Raw genomic sequence first — 19,320 nt, 5'->3', positions numbered from 1 at the left:
ATGCCAAAGTCAAAATACCAGAATAACCAGAATCAATAACATGCTCTCAGACAACCACAGGGGAAACCACAAAAGGGCACTGAGCAAGAGGAGAACTGGGCCTAAATACCCCGCCTGTGGATCTGATTGGTTGTAACCGGCCTTTGACCCCAAAGGCAGTTAACAGGTTCCTATTTGCATGATTGCTGTTCAGCACAAACCCTCCAGTGGATAGATTGCTGCTCGGCACAACTTTTCCTGTCAGAACAGTAAATGCCATTAATCACATTTTTATATGAGGATGAATACTTGACAAGCGGCCATCCAGACGAACAGTTAGAACACTGCAGTGGAAAGTGTTAAAAACTGTCAATTAGGCTTAACAATCTCCCGGGTGGTCTCTGGTTTGTGAGCCTGTTCGTGAACTGAACCATATAATCCCAATTGCACGAACAGAGCCCTTTTAAAGTATTTTTCGCCAGGTCTATTGCAAGGGGCCATAGTCCTGAGGCAGGAGGATGGCAAGCAGGCCCCTCCAAGAACCCGAGACGAGGTTTAGTTCGTCACAATTCTGTTTAAGTAAGTAAGTGATAACATTTCCATTGAAAATTTTAAACAAAGAAAACATGAGTAAAAAATACAATTAAACAATAAATTAAAGAATACATCTATGCAGAATTTGATTTATATGACAAATAGGCTCATGCAATATTGATGATTCCTGTATGAGTATTTTTGGCAGGCAGTAAGCCTGCTTTTTCACTCTATGCTAATTTTATATATATATATATATATATATATACATATATATATATATATATATATATATACACATATATATATATATATATATATATATATATTTATCTTTAAGAGGCAATTAAATTTGGAAGTTAAATGCGTCATGTGATTATAATTAATTTTCTATTTAAATAGTCCAGAGTGTTGAAGCTGGTCTTATGATTAAACATCTGAGCCAAAAGACAAAAATGATCATGATAAATACACAGCTAGACCTCTGGACGCGACACATTCCAAAAATATTCAGAACTGATTTTTCTTAATAAGCAGTTCCAAATAATTGGGTGGTGCATCTACTGGATATATTATTGAAGTGGACGCCAGAAATTTTAACTCAGTGGTTCGAAAACTGTCGCTGGTATGAATAGGTGTGCGCAGCATACTGAATTAGGCAGCACACCCAGAGAAAAATACCATCTTAACTTTACTTATCAAACTGAATTTAAAAATGAGGTACAAAATACAAACTTTTTTGCGAGGGACAAGGATTATGTAGAGATAATCATGACTTTCTTTTTTCTTCAGCACATAAAAAGCTAACATAAGCTCATGCAAAAGTGCCCACAGGTGAAAGCGAGGACAATGTGGCGGGGTACACCTTGCACAACCCTTAGCATGGCTATGCTGGTATGTAGTCTAGGAACAGCTGTCCTATTTGCCATATTGCTGTAACAAATGATAGTCCAGTTTAACCACTTGTATCCATGTCTGAATAACGGAAAAAATAATGTGAGAGTTTAACATACACCAGATAGATTGGCAACATCATCATGTCCAAGTTTTCTGCGAATTGGTCAACCTACTTCTCAGGAAAGATTCTAAAATGGTAATTCACTGCAGTGAGAATTGTCAACAATTAAACATGTATTCTTAGTGAGCTCCAATTTAAAGGTCAAAGCATCAGAACTGAGAAAGCTCTACAGGTCACCTATGCTGACATTTAGACTACTTTAGACTTAAAATTTTAAATTAACTTTGAATTCACTTTATATTCCCACAATTTTCCCTTTAGTTAGTAACCCTACAAGAGTAAGCAGAAAATAAAAAAAAAATAATATAAAGGTCTCTTATCAAAATGTCTAAGTGGGCAAACAATTTAAAGGAAGCGCATTTTCTTGATTAACAGAAAGATCAGTAAAAAATATGGCATTTAGATTTTAAACATCATATAAATTGTATTGTTGATAAAATACAAAGAAGCAGAGAAAGCATGCAGGACTGCTATTATGTTGTGTAAATAAGAACATTGAAAGCTCAGAAAGTATTTTAAACCCCCAACAGTTCTAAATATATACAGACTTAAAAATGAAAATACTAGTAAATGAATTCTGAAATGCAGTGGTTAGTAAGAATGAGGAAATGTAAACATTGTTCTGTATTTACTAAGAATGAGCTAAAGGTTGCAGGTTGACAGATCGAAAAATGAATAAGCAAATTAACAATTTAAGATGAACAGCAATCACAATTTGATGATTATTGGTGAAATGCAAAAAACAGCTAAAGTCTAGGTAGGCGAGGCCCCTATGGCTGAAGTTTAATTCCAATTTTATAACATGACAGGAGGCTTCATATTTGCTTAAGTCTCTCTTTACTTGAACTACACAGCAGCACATTAACATAGAGAGATAAACACCAAAGACAAAAACATAAGGCATCTATATAAAGCTCCTCCTAAGCCACCATTTCCTCTTTCTTTGCTGCTCCGCAGACAGTACAGGTCAGAGTACCACTGCCTCCTGTTTTATATGGGTGGCTGTGTGTTTATTACTGTATCCTTGGTGTGTTTATTCTGTGTTTTCATTACAGTTATTTATTTCTGTTTATTCTATTTTATGGTTTTGTTTCCTTTCTCTTTGGCAGTTCTGGCTATCTGCCGTTTTTTACTTTGCTTTCTCCTATTTAGTTTTGTATTTTGAGGCTCTATTTCACCTTCTGGTTTATTATTTTTGTTTTCCTTCTGCCCTTTTTGTGTGCCCGTCGCCGGGTAGCTGTCACCCGACCACCTCCCATGCCAGCTGTCGGAACCGCGGAGTAAGACTCGGCACCGGATGGGAATCCTCTTCCTGCTCCCCTGTCACTCTCCTGTCCCTCCCGCGTCCCAGCTCGCATTCTCTTCACGGGCGGCGTGGCGAGGAATCAGGGAGCCTCTCTGTTGCCTCTTGGCTTCGGCTTCTGTGCGCCCTTCCCCCGTGACCGCATGGTCGGGTCCGGGGGTGCGCGGCTCTCGGCTCTTCCTGCCGCATGTGCGCCCTGCATTTAAAGGCGCAGGGCCTCTTTTCGCGTTATGTTGCTTTCTTCTCAGTGCCCATCAATGATGATACTGTATGCCATTCTGATGTTATTATAAGTTTATCTTTATGCATGTTTTCCCTCTCTATGCATGTAGAAGTTTTATGCATGTTGTTTTATACTCTGTTAACTACAGTCTCAATCAGTGCATGGATTCTGTGCCGCTTCTGCTTTATCCATGCATGCTGCCTGGACTAATTAGGGATTGGTTTATGCATTATCTCTGCATGTGTCCTGCATGGGACCCTGCTTGGTGACATTATCCCCACACTGGTCTGGGCCTGACCTGGGGACCTGATTGTCAGGGTACCTGAAGCCTCTACCTCCGAAAGAGGTAGAGACTTAGTAGTTTACTCCTCCAGCAGGTCGGCTTCCTCCATCCCTCGCGGCTCCCCTAGACACTCTCACGCCGGCCGCGAGGGATCCGTCTCATTTTATGACGTCACGCACGCTGCCCGACGTCATGACGTCAGTCCGGACCGATCTGTCACTCAAGTGACTGGAAGCCACTCAGGACTCGTCGGAGGCGGGCATACTCACTGTAACCAGGGTATTTAAACCTGTTTCTCCCATTCACTCATTGCCCTGTCGTGGTTCTAGCCTGTCTAGTCACACAGTGCTCTGGCGATTTCAGTTATTCCTTTGGTTCCGACCCGGCTAGTTTGACTTACTCTGTTTCCCTCTGGTATCCTTGACCCGGCTTGTTCCTTGCTCACCTGTCCTCTCGTTCCCTCGACCTCGGCTTGTTTCTGACCATTCTCTTTACTCTCCGTACGTTAGTCCGGCCATTCTAAGGTCCGGTATACGTACCCTGTCCTGTTTGTACTTTGCGTGTTGGATCCCTGTCCCGATCCTGACACTGATACATCTCTACCCTGCACGCCCTCTGTCAAGATTTACCTGCATGTCACCTGTGGAGATTTACATTCCTGCCTCCATTTATCACTGAGCCGGTACTACCCGTGCCCGTATACTGGCCAGCCTTGTCTGTGCCCTTATGATTGGCCTGCTTTGTCTGTGCCCCTTGATTGGCCTGCTTTGTCTGTGCCCCATGATTTGGCCTGCTCTGTCTGTGCCATATTACGCATGCTATTGGCTGGGTGGCTCCATACCCTGGATCCCCGTGTGTTGAGCCTGCATGCATTTACTCCTTGCCTCTGCCATTATTAGGGGTGCTACCCCTGCTGCCTGCTGGTGATACCTGTTCTTTATCTCCTTAGGTATCACGTATCATCTCGGACATTGTGGAAGCATCTGCACAGGAGCAGAATTTGCAGGCATTAATTAATGATGCGGTTGCCGCCTCGGTGGAGAAAGTCCTGGCTAGGGCCCTCCCTCAACCGCAAGCGATCAGGGGTGCGAGAGGAAGCCCCCTTTTGACAGACAACTCAGCTGAGTCAGACTCTCAGGAACGAGAGCAGGCAAGTGCGCAAATGCGCTATTGGAAGGGTGAAGGCCCTGAACCTCGCTCCCGGAAGGGCAAGGCTCCGGTGAAGCGACAAGGTTCGAGATTATCAACCTCGCCGGCCAGGCGCCGCCGTCGGGTGCAGGGGAGGAGGCCTCCTTACCTCCCCTACTATGGCCGTGCTGGATGAGTGGCGGGCAGACCAATCTCCCTCAGAAGAAGAGGATGATTGGGAGGAGGACCGTAGGGATGGTCCCGGTTGGCGCTGGGAGGATGAAGACGCGCCGACGACGGAGGCCCCCACGGCGGTGAAGGGGATGATACCTTTCTGGATGCTACGGGAGAGCCTCTGTTTGACCCTCACTCTATACGGCACCCCAGATCCTCGGGAATGGTCACTGCCCGACCACCTGGCACAATTCGTGCACTAATGGGTCCGCAGACCCCTTGATGGGGAGGTCCGCAAGAAGTTATGGGCGGAATGCCCCAGACCTGTCCTGCCAGACAAGGTGGCAGCAACCCCGGATTTTGATCCCCTGGTGGCCACGTATTTGACCCATACGGGTCGGGATCCCAAGAAGGGAGTGGAGCGTAGCCTTCGTTCAGTGCAGGACAAACAGCTGGATATACTGGGCCCTCTGTGCAGGATGTTGGCCCTGGCAGACGAAGCCTTCACTAAAGGTATGAAGCTGGACCCGGCCACCATGAGGGACTGGGCGCTTTGTTCCATTTGCCTGCTAGGCAATGCCAATGTGGCCCTTTGCACGTAATGCAGGAAGACGGCTCTGTTTCGTATGGACAACAAGCTGTCGGAGCTGGGGTCCAAAGAATTGGGCTCCCTGGCTAAGGGCCTGCTGTTCGGGGAACCCTTCATTAAGGAGTTACATAAGCACGTCAATCTGTTTACTTCCCTGGATAAAGCTCAATCTTCCACTAAGAAGGTATTTCGGCTGCAATCATCCTGGGTTTTTGGACGGGCTGGACGACAGCGGGGTCGTGTCTCCAGCCACGGCTGGTCTTCGGGCCGCCACAGATCCCGTGGTCTGTCCTTCTTTCCATCATACCAATCCAGAACCCCCTACGCTCAGAGGGCGGATAGAGGTCGTGGATACTGCGCCAGAGGACGGGCAAGATTTCCTACAGGTGAGTGCAACTCCTGCCACTTTCGATCACCCTACATTGCATGCGGGCAGACTGTTTCACTGCAGAGACAGGTGGCAGGAGGTATCTTCAGATGTATGGGTCCTTCGGACGGTGCGGGGTTATGTCATAGATTTCCATTCCCCTCCAACGTAGGTTGGTCCTCCAAGAATCCCCATCATCGCAAGGGACCAACAGTCCTTGATAGATACGAAGTTCGGGCACTGTTCGCCAAGGGCGCAGTCCAACGAGCCCAAGATTTGGGGGGCTTCTTCAGCTCGATTTTTCTGGTGAAGAAAAAGTCCGGAGAGTTCTGCCCGTTGATCAATTTATGGGAATTGAACACCTTCGTGGTCTACAACCACTTCAAGATGGAGGGCATTCATCTTCTTTGGGACCTTCTCTGGCCGGGAGACTGGTTCACGAGGCTGGACCTGAAGGTCGCTTACCTTTCCGTCCTAGTGGACGAGGATTGTCACAGATTCCTTCGCTTCATCTGGAAGGGCGTTCCATGCCAATTTACATGTCTTCCCTTTGGCCTCAGCTCAGCTCCTTGGTGCTTTACCAAACTCCTGAAGCCGGTGGTCGCACGTTTCAGGTTGGAGGGCGTCCGCTGCATAATATATCTGGATGACTTGCTGATTTTTTGCGAGGACCCCTCCAGGCTCAGATCTCAGACTCGCTCTGCAATCTCCTTGTTGGAACACCTGGGGTTCGTGGTCAATCTGAAGAAATCGGCTTTGGAGCCTTCCCAGATGGTGGAGTTCTTGGGCTTCGAAATCGATGCGAAGGAATGCCTTCTACGCCTGCCCCTAGCCAAGATAGCGACCATTCGGAAGGAGATAAGATGGGTTTTATGACAAGACCGGATTCCCCTTCGAATGTTGGCTCGTATGGTGGTTCTCCTCTCTGCCTCGATACAGGCGATCTACCCGGGCCCACTGCATTACAGGGCCATGCAATGGCTGAAGGCTCACTTCCTACGCAAGAGACCCTCTTACGACCAGTTGATCTCCCTGTCTCCGGACGTGAAAACCGAACTGCGCTGGTGGCTCCTGCATATGTCCGCCTGGAACAGCAAGGCGATCTTCGGACCTACCCCGGATTTCCTGCTGGAATCGGATGCGAGTCTTTGGGGCAGGGGTGCCACTTCCGCGACCGGGTCCACGGGGGGCCCATGGTCGGAGAAGGAATCAGAATTCCACATCAATTGTCTGGAGTTGATTGCGGGTTCGTTTGCGATTCGGAGCCTGGCAAACCACCTGTCGGACTGCTATGTCCTCCTTCGGATGGACAATGTCTCCGTGGTACAATACATCAACCGCTTGGGGGGCGCTCGGTCTCAAGCACTATCAGAGGTGACGAAGGAGATTTACAGTTTCTGTTTCCAACGCAACATCACTTTACAAGCGGAGTATCTTCCTGGAGAGTCGAACCTGATGGCTGACCGGTTCTCCAAACATTGGAGGGATGCCCTCGACTGGAAACTCCTTCGACCCATCTTCCTCAAACTCAGGTGTCAGAGGGGTCCATTCACAGTGGATCTATTCACATCCAGGACGAATCACCAGACCCAGAACTATTTCAGCTGGCTCCCGGATCCAGCGTGCGCAGCGGTGGACGCTTTTCTCCAGGTGTGGCCTTCGCAGGGAGCGTATGCGTTTCCTCCGTTTGCTATGATCCCCAGGGTGTTGCTACAAGTTCGACGTCAACATGTGTCCTTAGTGTTGCTGACTCCACTGTGGCAGGGTCAAGCTTGGTTCCTGGAACTCCTGGATCTCTCCTATCGGGACCCTCTTCTCTTACCGTCCGCTCGAATGCTCCTCGCGGACTCCCAGGGCAACCCTCACCCTCTAGTGAGGGACGGCCACCTGCTCTTGGTGGCCTGGACTCTTTCAGGGGTACCTGGAATGTCAAGGCTTTATCGCAATCGGCTAGAGAATTCCTCTGGGATTCCTACCTTAGCTCGGTGGATAAGATGGCTATTGACACTGGCGGAGGTGAATGCGTCCTTCGGAGCGCATTGGGTTAGGGGCGCCGCGGCTTACGGAGCTTTCATGGCAGGCGCTTCCCTTCAGGACATTTTGCGTTTGGCGGACTGGTCCCGTGAGGATACCTTTCGCCAATTCTACTTTAGACCGTCGGACCATGCTTCTTTTGCTTTGCTGTCGGAGCGTTAAAACAGCAAATATGAAGCCTCCTGTCATGCTATAAAATTGTAAATTATACTAGCTTTAGTGTAACTATAATCTTAATTTTATTAATGACAGGAGGCGAATATTTCCCACCCAGTTTTGTTTCCCCCCCCCTTGTTTGGATGGAGTACTTTCTATTGTGTTTCTGTTGAATTGTCTGGTCGCCTGGGCTTGGTTTGGTAGTCTAGGGTTATGTATGGGGAAGTTGGGGGAGGTGTCTGGTATATTGTATTGCCGGTGTTTGGTGATGGATTTCATGTCTTTTATACTGTCAGTACTGGATCGTGGGATTTATGTTTTATCAGTACATTTCGTTCACTAATCAGTGTTTTTCGACTCTGTTTATTTCGTTTCAGTTTAAAGGTTGGACTGCAGTTCAAGGAATCGATGACTTTCCAGGATGAAGTTCAAGATCACATCCATTCTCCGAAATTTCTTCCGGATGTTTTTCATTGTTATGTTATATATTTTTTTATTTAATTGGTTTAATGGCATTGTTGTGTACGTTATGTTGTTGCAGCGTGAAAGAGGAAATGGTGGCTTAGGAGGAGCCTTATATAGATGCCTTATGTTTTTGTCTTTGGTGTTTATCTCTCTATGTTAATGTGCTGCTGTGGAGTTCAAGTAAAGAGAGACTTAAGCAAATATTCACCTCCTGTCATTAATAAAATTAAGATTATAGTTACACTAAAGCTAGTATAATCTACAATTTTACATAGAGAGCTTAGTTTAACCCCTTCACCCATCAAAATTCTATGTACTCATTTTTACTTTAATTTCTCTTTGCAAAATAATATGAAATAAAAATTAACACAACCCATTGGAATTGGCAAAAGGTAGCAGGCTCCAGAACAGCTAACTTGCAGGCTGGGCTGAAGTTCTTTCTGTGGGAATTCTGTCTGTTTCTTATCCCTGAGGCAAGGAAATTGAAAAATAACCATGTAAAATGTTTAAAATGCTTTAACAGTCACAACTGAAGTGATATCTTATCTAGATACTAAGGCTTTTACTGCAATTTGTAAATGTATTTAATCTTCCAATACACATACATTAGCCATATCATAACAACCTCACTGCCTTCATTCTAATAGTGAAAATACAAAAGGCCTGTTTTTCCAATTTGTCTTATTCAGCACCATGGACAGGGGGAGGTAGTGTTTCTGTATACAAATCGCTCGGGCAGGCGGCTCTTGTTTCTGATAAATGTAGATATTAGAACAAGGCTAAACTACATAAAACAAAGATCATCTCTTTGTAATGGTTACAAAGTAAACACGTTTGATAAAGGATTTGGAGAAAATTCGAAAGGATTATGTTTAGTTAACACTAGCAAAATAAAATACCAGTTTTTAATGTGATGCATGTTATATATTGTAAACAATATAATTTTTTAAAAATCATTTTTTTGCTATAGAGAATTCACTTTTACAGTCACTATAGAAAGAGTCGCGGAATATAGGACCATTTCAGTATATCATGTTTGTGTCTTAAATAACGTTAATATAAAAATTGAATGACAGCTAAGAGACAACACATAGACTTTACACTGAAATAAAGTAGATATAACAGCAGCATAGAGATAGTAAAGAAAAGAAAAAATGGTGGACAATGTAAAAAAACGTAGACATTGATGTCTTTGTCTGACCTTTTTCTGGCAGCAATGCCCCCAAAATTAAACATGCTTATCAACTTAAATCACATGATTATAAAATTGATATAATGTGTATTTTTCCTTTCCTGTTTAACTGAATCTTTTTATTCTTATGTTTGACAGTTTTCTATCTTTTTACCCCCAGTATAGGAGAGTACCTGACACTACTATCCTCTATGTACAAAGGAACATTTTTTTTCTTTACAGAATAGTTCCCTAACATTCTACACCCGTTTTATTTATTTTTTAATGCAGCCCTAGCCACACCTCCCCTGACTGAAACTAACACAGTCTACATTAGTTTAGCTTCCCTTATTGCACACTGTTTAATTTAGAATTTCTTACCTCATGCTCCCTTAATTGCCTGCTACAGTCTGCGGCAGCCTCCTGTGTGTGATTAAAGTTCAATTAGATTCTGATTAATATTACATTGACATTACACAATAGTGCCACCAATACAATACAAATTCAACAATACAACCCATAGCCACCAATCCAAGTAAAATAGCTACCCCATACAAATCACCATACCCTGTGCAATAGGTGTTCCAAACTACCATAAAATAATGCATATAGTGCAAATTAATTACCCAATCCTTAGCAATATACCTTTATCACGTAAAAAATAAAAATAAAAATAAACACCTATCACAATTCAACCAATTACATCTATCATGCACACAAAACACAATCGTCAACACAACAACCAATAACTTAACCCCTTAAGGACTGGACTGTTTTTGCGATGTTGTACATTTGCGACCAGGCCTCTTTTTACACTTTTGTGGTGTTTGTGTTTAGCTGTAATTTTTCGCTCTCTCATTTACTGTTCCTATACAAATTATATATTGTTTTTTTCAGGACAAAAAAGGCTTTCTTTACATACCATTATTTATATAATCTCATGTAATTTAATTTTAAAAAACAAACAAATATGATGAAAAATTTAAAAAAATACATGTTTTTTTGACTTTTACTTGAAAAATCTTTTACTCATCTCCAAAAGCGAATAAAAAAAAACTGGTAAATAGATTAAAAATATTGTCCTGAGTTTTAAAATACCAAGTGTTTACATGCTTTTTTGCTTTTTTTTTTGCAAGTTATAGGGTTATAGGTACAAGTAGGATATTGCGATTTCAAAACATATATTCTTTCAAATTATTATTATTATTATTATTGCCATTTATATAGCGCCAACAGATTCCGTAGCGCTTTACAATATTTTGAGAGGGGGGGATGTAACAATAAATAAGACAATTACAAGAAAACTTACAGGAATAATAGGTTGAAGAGGACCCTGCTCAAATGAGCTTACAGTCTATAGGAGGTGGGGTATTAGAAACATTAGGATAGGAAATATCAAGTAGGAGTGAAGCAGAGCTGGAGGAGAGAGCAAAGCACTATCCCATAGGGACAGGTATGTAAGGGAGAGATTACTCTGGGAGGCCATACGCTTTCCTGAAGAGATGGGATTTAAGGCCCTTCTTAAATGATTGAAGACTAGGGGAGAGTCTGATGGCAGTAGGCAAGTTATTCCATAGGAGAGGAGCCGCCCGTGAGAAGTCCTGCAAGCGTGAGTTGGCCGTACGGGTGCGAGCAGCGGTCAGGAGGTGGTCGCGGGCAGAGCGGAGGGTACGAGGAGGGGCATACCTCTGGATCAGTGAAGAGATATAAGAGGGGCTGGAATTGTTCAGTGCTTTAAATGTATGGGTTAGCACTTTGAATTGACTCCTATAGGATACAGGGAGCCAATGTAAGGACTGGCAGAGGGGCGAGGTGTGAGAGGACCGACTGGATAGGAAAATCAGTCTAGCTGCAGCATTCATTACAGACTGTAGCGGGGCAGTACGGCTTTTGGGGAGACCAATCAGGAGAGGGTTACAGTAATCCATGCGGGAAATTACTAGAGCATGGACAAGCTCCTTGGTAGCATCTTGCGTAAGAAAGGGGCGGATGCGGGCTATGTTTTTGAGTTGGAACCTACAGGACTTGGCAACAAACTGGATGTGAGACTCAAAGGTGAGACCAGAGTCAAGTATGACGCCAAGACAGCGCGCTTGTAGGGATGGACTTATGTGGATATCACTGACTTGAAGGGAGAGTGAGAGAGGAGGATCAGTATTAGGAGGAGGAAAGACAAGGAGTTCAGTTTTAGAGAGGTTAAGTTTGAGAAAGCGTGACGACATCCAGTCAGAGATGGAAGAGAGGCAAGCAGTGACACGTTGCAGGACGGCCGGGGAGAGGTCCGGTGAGGAGAGGTATATCTGAGTGTCATCAGCGTACAGGTGGTAGTTGAATCCAAAAGAGGCAATAAGTTTTCCAAGAGAGGCAGTATAAAGAGAAAATAGAAGGGGACCAAGGACAGAGCCTTGGGGAACTCCAACTGAGAAAGGGCGAGGGGAGGAGGTATCCTTGGAAAAGGAGACACTAAATGAGCGTTGGGAGAGATAGGAGGAAAACCAAGAGAGGACAGAGTCACAGAGACCGAGTGATTGAAGAGTTTGAAGGAGGAGAGAATGATCAGCTGTGTCAAAGGCAGCAGAGAGGTCAAGGAGAATTAATATGGAGTAGTGACCTTTGGATTTAGCGGAGATTAGGTCATTAGTCACTTTGATAAGAGCGGTCTCAGTAGAGTGGAGAGGGCGGAAGCCAGACTGAAGAGGGTCAAGGAGAGAGTTGGAATTAAGGAAGTGAGACACACGGGTAAAGACAAGTCTTTCCAAAAGCTTTGATGAGTAAGGGAGCAGGGATATGGGACGATAGTTCGAGGGGGAGGACGGGTCAAGAGATGTTTTTTTCAGGATAGGTATTACAGTGGCATGTTTAAGGTCAGCAGGAACAGTGCCAGAAGAGAGAGAGCAGTTAAATATGTGTGTTAGGATAGGCACAAGACAAGGGGAGAGAGATCTGATGAGGTGAGATGGGACAGGATCAAGTGGGCAAGTGGTGGGGCGAGAGGAATGGAGAAGTGCATCAATAGTGACATTGTAACACTATTATCTGCCAAAAGTCTCTGAATAACACCCCACGTGTACATATTTTTTTTTAAAGTAGACAAACCAGGGTATTCAATATAGGGTATGTCCAGTCTTTTTTAGTAGCTACCTAGTCGCAAACACTGGCCAAAGTTAGCGTTCATATTTGTTTTCTGTGTGAAAAAACAAAAAAACTAAATTGAACGCTAATTTTGGCCAAAGGTTTGTGACTAAGTGGCTACTAAAAAAGACTGGACATACCCCATTTGCAATACCTTTTGTTGTCTTCTTTTGCAAATGGTATGCCATCATGGGGGTAATTCTCATTCCTGGGCTACCATACGCTCTCAAAGGCAACATAACCAACCTGGCCATTTTCAATGTAAAAATATTTGACCCATATATTTGACCCTGTAACTTTCAAAAACGCTATAAAATCTGTACATGGGGGGTACTGTTATACTCAGGAGACTTTCTTGAACACAAATATTAGTGTTTCAAAACAGGAAAACATATCACAACAATTATATCATCAGTAAAAGTGCTGTTTGTGTGTGAAAAATGCGAAACAAAGTCACTTTCACTGACAATATCATCGCTGTGATAGGTTTTGCTGTTTTGAATCACTAATATTTGTGTTCAGTGAAGTCTCCCGAGTAAAACGGTACCCCCCCATGTACAGGTTTTAGGGTGTCATAGATAGTTACAGGGTAAAATACAGTGCTAGCAAATTAAATTCTCTGGAATTTCGGCCTGGGTTGGCAGGCAGGTCCCTCAAATTGCAATTAATAAAATTACTTAATTATGTAAAAATATTACATAAATATGCACGTAGAATTTAAATATATATGCATATTTATATATTTGAAGTCTACGTGTATATTTATATAATTATTTATGTAATTTTGTATATGGACATATGTATATTTCGTATTATATTTATTTATTTATATATACATAGATATATATACAATTTCATTCTAAGTGTATTTTGATATAAATATATATATTTTAATATCAAAATACAGTTAGAATAAAATTGCATATAGATATGTAATTTTTTGTAAAAATTTTATTATTATTTTTCATTTTTTTAATTTAATTGAATTTACTTATTATTTGTATTTTATAATAATATATATATACAATATATATATAGTTATTATATATATTATATATATACGTGTGTAATTTAATTATAAGTGTATTTTTATATTAATATATGTACATATTAATATAAAAATACACTTAGCATGACATTATATATATATATATGATCTATAGACGTATATTATATAGGTATAATATATGTCTATATATCATATATATATACACATATATAATTATTATTTTTTTTTATTAACTTTAACTTTATTTTCTCTTTGATTTTACATTAGCAGGGAGACTGCCTGTCAGCACAGACAGTCCCCCTGCAGGCAGACACATGGACACCTATTGTGACCATGTGGTCGCCCTGTTGAGCGATCACATGGCCACAGGGGTCCTAATCCGCCATGGGGAGACTGTCTGGGCTGAAGGCAGTCTCCCCACAACGGGAGCACCGCCGATCGCCGCAGGGGGAATGACGGCGATCAGGTAAGTACATCTGACCGTTAGGACGGTTCAGGACCGTCATCGGTCGGCAACGCAAAAATGCCGATGATGGTCCTGAACCGTCCTCGGTCGTTAAGGGGTTAAAGTGCTTAATGTGAGAACATAAACCATGTACATAAAGTGCAAGATGTGCAAGTACAAGATGTGGGCACATAAATCATTTGCAAACATTGCGGGGGTCTCCGCCCCCCCCAGACCCCCTTCCTCTCACCTCTTTGCTCACTCTTTCTTAGCTATATATCTTCTTTCTCTTCCTTTTTCTTGGAATTTCATACCTTTCCTGTCTCATCTGTTTTTATTCTTCTTTTTTCCTTTTTGGTCCTTCCCCTGGTTTTTCTTGGGACTGAGGCCTTTTTTCTTTTTCCAGGCATGATCATACTGTCGGAGGAACAAGGTAGCACATGAGTAAGATTAGTTATTGAAAAGAAGGGGCTACTTATATCGCCTAAATGCCTGTCCTTGTTTAAAATAAAAATCCTCAGTAGATGGCAGGTGCCAATGGTTTTTAAGGAATGGGCATGTATTGTATTTGTTGAACTGCATTATGTTTCCAAGAATTGTATTCAAGTTGGCTTCTGTGTAAGCCCAAAGGTGGATGTACACTTGCTATGTCTAAAAAAAAAGAAAATCATGTGCAAAAAATACATAAGTCAATATAAATTGCAAAATGCGAGCACATAATCATGTGCATAAAGATGCAAGACGCAATCACATCGACCATGTGCGTAAGTGCAAATATGAGCACAATGGCCATTTACATCAAATACAAATTATATATTAATTATAAACAAGTTCACATAAAATCCACTAATTGCAAATTACAAATCAATATACAAAGGAGTTGAACAAGCGAGATAGATCCAATATACCAGTATAACTAAATCTTAATACAATTATATGCTTAAGGAACTTTCGCCTATAAATTTAATTCAAAGACATCATTGAAAAGGGAGCAAAACTATTCCCAAACCTACAGGTCCGACAATAAAGACTCCTGTAAGGTTTCCCTAACTTCAAAAATTAACACACTGTGCTTTAAGATAAGATTGAATGTGAAACTATTTTTTGCTTGAAGGCTGGTAGTCACAGCTAGAGGAGGTGTAACTAGAGGTGCATACACAAATGTGATTTAGCTCTCATATGGCAGATAATTGAACAGTGAGGCTGCAGGGGTATGATCTATACACTAAAACTGCTGTATTGAGCTAAAGTTGTTTTGGTGCTTAGCGTATCCCTTTAATTAAAATTGAGCGGTTTGTTCTTCATGTATTGCCTTTATACAAAAGAAAATGTAATGTACGACTGATAGAGTATGCAACACTGTTTAAAAATAGCAAATGTGCTTTTTTTTTAAATGAAACATAATTTGATATGAAAAATTCCACGCAGAACATGACTTTTTTATACGAGTCGGAAATTGACCAGTGGCAATTTGTCATAAACAGCAGGATAGCCATATGCAGTTTTTTTTTTTTTTACATTTTATTTTATTTCAACAAGATGTTGCTTGTTCTGGTCCCACCAACTTCTGTGTAAGCAGATACTTGGATGATTGTATTTTCTGTGTAAAGGACAATACACTATATAAAATTATTTTACTTTGCATCCAGAATATAGACTTTGCAAAACAAATTGGTGAGTATCTGAAGAAGAATTTGTGCAAAATACTTTTATAACTTAACAGAAGTTAAGTATTATTTATTTTGCAATTGTATGTATTCACTTACATAGTTACATAGTTACATAGTTACACAGCTGAAAAGAGACTTGCGTCCATCAAGTTCCACCTTCCTCACATATGTTTTTGCTGTTGATCCAAAAGAAGGCAAAAAACCCAGTCTGAAGCCCTTCCAATTTTGCAACAAACTAGGAAAAAATTCCTTCTTGACCCCAAAATAGCAGTCAGATGTCTCCTTGGATCAAGCAGCTATTACCCCATAATTAGAAATTATATCCCTTTATGTTATGTTTTTGCAAGTATTTATTCAATTGCAGTTTAAACATCTTTATAGACTCAGACAAAACCACCTCTTCAGGCAAAGAATTCCATATCCTTATTGCTCTTACTGTAAAAAACCTTTTCTTTGCCTTAGATGAAATCTCCTTTCTTCAAACCTAAATGTGTGACCTTGTGTCCTATGTATAGCCCTGTTTATGAACAGATTTTCAGATAATGGTTTGTACTGGCCCGAATATATTTGTATAATGTTATCATATCCCCTCTCAGGCGCCGTTTTTCCAAACTAAAGAAATTTAAATTTTGTAACCTTTCTTCATAACTAAAATGCTCCATTCCTTTTAGCAATTTTGTAGCTCGTCTCTGCACTTTTTCTATTGCCATGATATCTTTTTTTAGAACAGGTGACCAAAATTGCACAGCATATTCAAGGTGTGGTCTTACCAGTGATTTATAAAGAGACAAAATTATATTTTCATCTCGAGAATTTATGCCCCTATTTCTATATGACAAAACCTTACTGGCCTTAGCAACGGCAGATTGACATTGCATATTGCTGCCTAATTTGTTGTCTATAACAATTCCCAAATCCTTCTTGTGTGTGATTATCCCTAGTTCACTACCATTTAGGGTGTAAATTGCTTGTGCATTCTTAACCCCGAAGTGCATAACTTTGCATTTCTCTACATTAAATTTCATCTGCCATTTTAGTGCCCAGTCCCCCAATCTATCCAAATCCCTCTGCAGCAAGGCAATATCCTGCTCACATTTTATTACTTTACAAAGTTTTGTGTCATCTCCACTTACCACTTTTGTCCAGCTTGAGAATTTACCATTAATGACAACTCGTTGTACTCTATCCTTAAGCCAATGTTTTACCCAAGAACAAGAACATTCATCTAGACCAATTTCTTTTAGTTTGAAGACTAACCTATTGTGAGGAACCGTATAAAATGCCTTGACAAAATCCAAGTAGATCACATCCACTGCAACACGCTGATCTATACTTCTACTTACTTCTTCGTAGAATGCAATTAGGTTAGTTTGACATGACCTAAGTTTCATAAAACCATGCTGATTATTGCTAATAACACAGTTCTTCCCAATGAATTCCTGAATATTATCCCTTAATAGCCGTTCAAATAATTTCCCAGTCACAGAAGTTAAGCTCACAGGTCTATAATTCCCAGGCAAGGATTTTGAACCATTTTTAAATATAGGAACAACATCTGCCTTCCTCCAATCCTCTGGTACAATACCTAAAAGAAAAGAATCTTGAAAAATGTAATACAGAGGTTCACTTATTTACCCACTCAGCCCCTTAAGTACTCAAGGGTGGATACCGTCAGGCCCCGGAGCTGTATTTACATTAATGTTCTCTAATAGCTGTAGCACCTTGTCTCGAGTTATCCAATCACAAGTTATCTGCAAGTTTGTTGCAGCAATTATTTGCTTATCTCTTGCCATAGGACCCTCATTAATATATACTGAAGAAAAATAGTTATTTAAAATATCTGCCTTTTCCTGGTCTTCATTGACTAACAGACCCATCTCTGTTTTCAGTGTACCTACACTTTTTTTTTAGTTTTTTAGAATTGATGTACTTGAAAAATTTTGGGGGGTTGGTTTTGCATTCTTTGGCTATCAATTTCTCATTTTATAGTTTAGCCACTTTAATTGCCTTTCTTGCAAGTATTATTGGCTTCCTTATCTTATATAAGATGCCTCTGATTTGTCCGATTTAAATGCTTTAAATGCCCTTTTCTTATTTTTTATCACTTGTTTTACTTCTCTACTAAGCCACATTGGTTTTAATTTGTTTCTTTTATATTTATTACCCAATGGTACATACTGTGAAATGTACCTTTCTAATATTTGTTTGAATATTTTCCATTTTTCCTCAGTGTTTTTATCACTAAGGAGTTTATGCCAGTCGATATGTTGTAGAGCTGCCCTAATCTTATTAAAATTGGCTTTTTTAAATTATACGTTTTAATATACCCCACGTGCTTTTGCTTTTTTGTGTTTATTTCAAAAGTTACCATATTGTGATCACTATTTCCAAAATGCTCCCCTACTTGAATGTTAGTTAAAAGATCAACATTGTTTGTTATAACGAGATCCAGACAAGCATCCTTTCTAGTTGGTCATTGTACCAGTTGTGACATAAAGGTGTCATCTAACACATTCAAAAACCTGATTCCACTTGCTGAAGTACTAGTCCCTCTATCCCAATTTATGTCCGGGTAATTAAAATCTCCAATAATTAATGTGTTCCCCCGATTTGCAGCTTTCCCAATTTGCTCTAACAGCAGTTCTTCCTCATTAATATTTACATTAGGTGGTTTATAACATATCTCAACCAATAACTTATTTCCCTTTGCCCCAAGCAGATATCTACCCATAAAGCTTCCGATCATAGCATGATTTGAAGTGCAGTATACAATACATTTGTTTGCACTCAGTGCATAAGGCTAGTAACCAATTCCTTAAAGAAATGTTTTAAGTTACACAAAAAAAACTTTAATTCACATAATAATAATAATAATTATAATAATATTGATAATAATCTTATAATATTGATAACTACCTCATTTTATGTTTATGTTTTGTATGAACTAATACACTGCCTGCCTGGATTTAACTAAGCAAATAGGTAAGAGCCTCCTATTGGATAGCTACTGCATGGGCAAGTATCTTTCAGCTGGCAACAATTGTTTTAGCCCCAACTGATGCAATGAGTAGCTTCTCATTTCTTAAACAACCATGTCGAAAGACACGTCCCGTGGTCGTGGAAAAGATGTTAATGTTTGAGAAGGGTAAATCATTGGCATGCATCAAGTAGAGAAAACATCTAAGGAGAACTACTAAACTAGTAAAATTGGAATAAGAACTGTCCAACACATTATTAAAAACTGGAAGGATAGTGGGGAACCGTCGTCTTCGAGGAAGAAATGTGGTCAGAAAAAAATCCTGATTGATCGTGATCGGTGATCACTTAAACGTTTAGTGAAATCAAATCATAGAAAAACAACAGCAGAACTTAGGGCTATGTTTAATAGTGAAAGTAAGAGTGTTTCCACATGCACAATGTGAAGGGAACTCAAGGGATTGGGACTGAACAGCTGTGTAGCCTTAAGATAACCACTAATCTGTGAGGCTAATCAGAAAAAAAGGCTTCAGTTTGCTAGGGAGCATAAAGATTGGACTCTGGAGCAATGGAAGAAGGTCATGTGGTCTGATGACTCCAGATTTAACCTGTTCCAGAGGAGAGGCAGGTGAAGTGATGCACCCATCATGCCTAGTGCCTACTG

This window comes from Pelobates fuscus, chromosome 10 (assembly GCF_036172605.1).
Source record: "Pelobates fuscus isolate aPelFus1 chromosome 10, aPelFus1.pri, whole genome shotgun sequence".
NCBI lineage: Eukaryota > Metazoa > Chordata > Amphibia > Anura > Pelobatidae > Pelobates > Pelobates fuscus.
Note: the sequence above shows the minus strand (reverse complement) of the source record.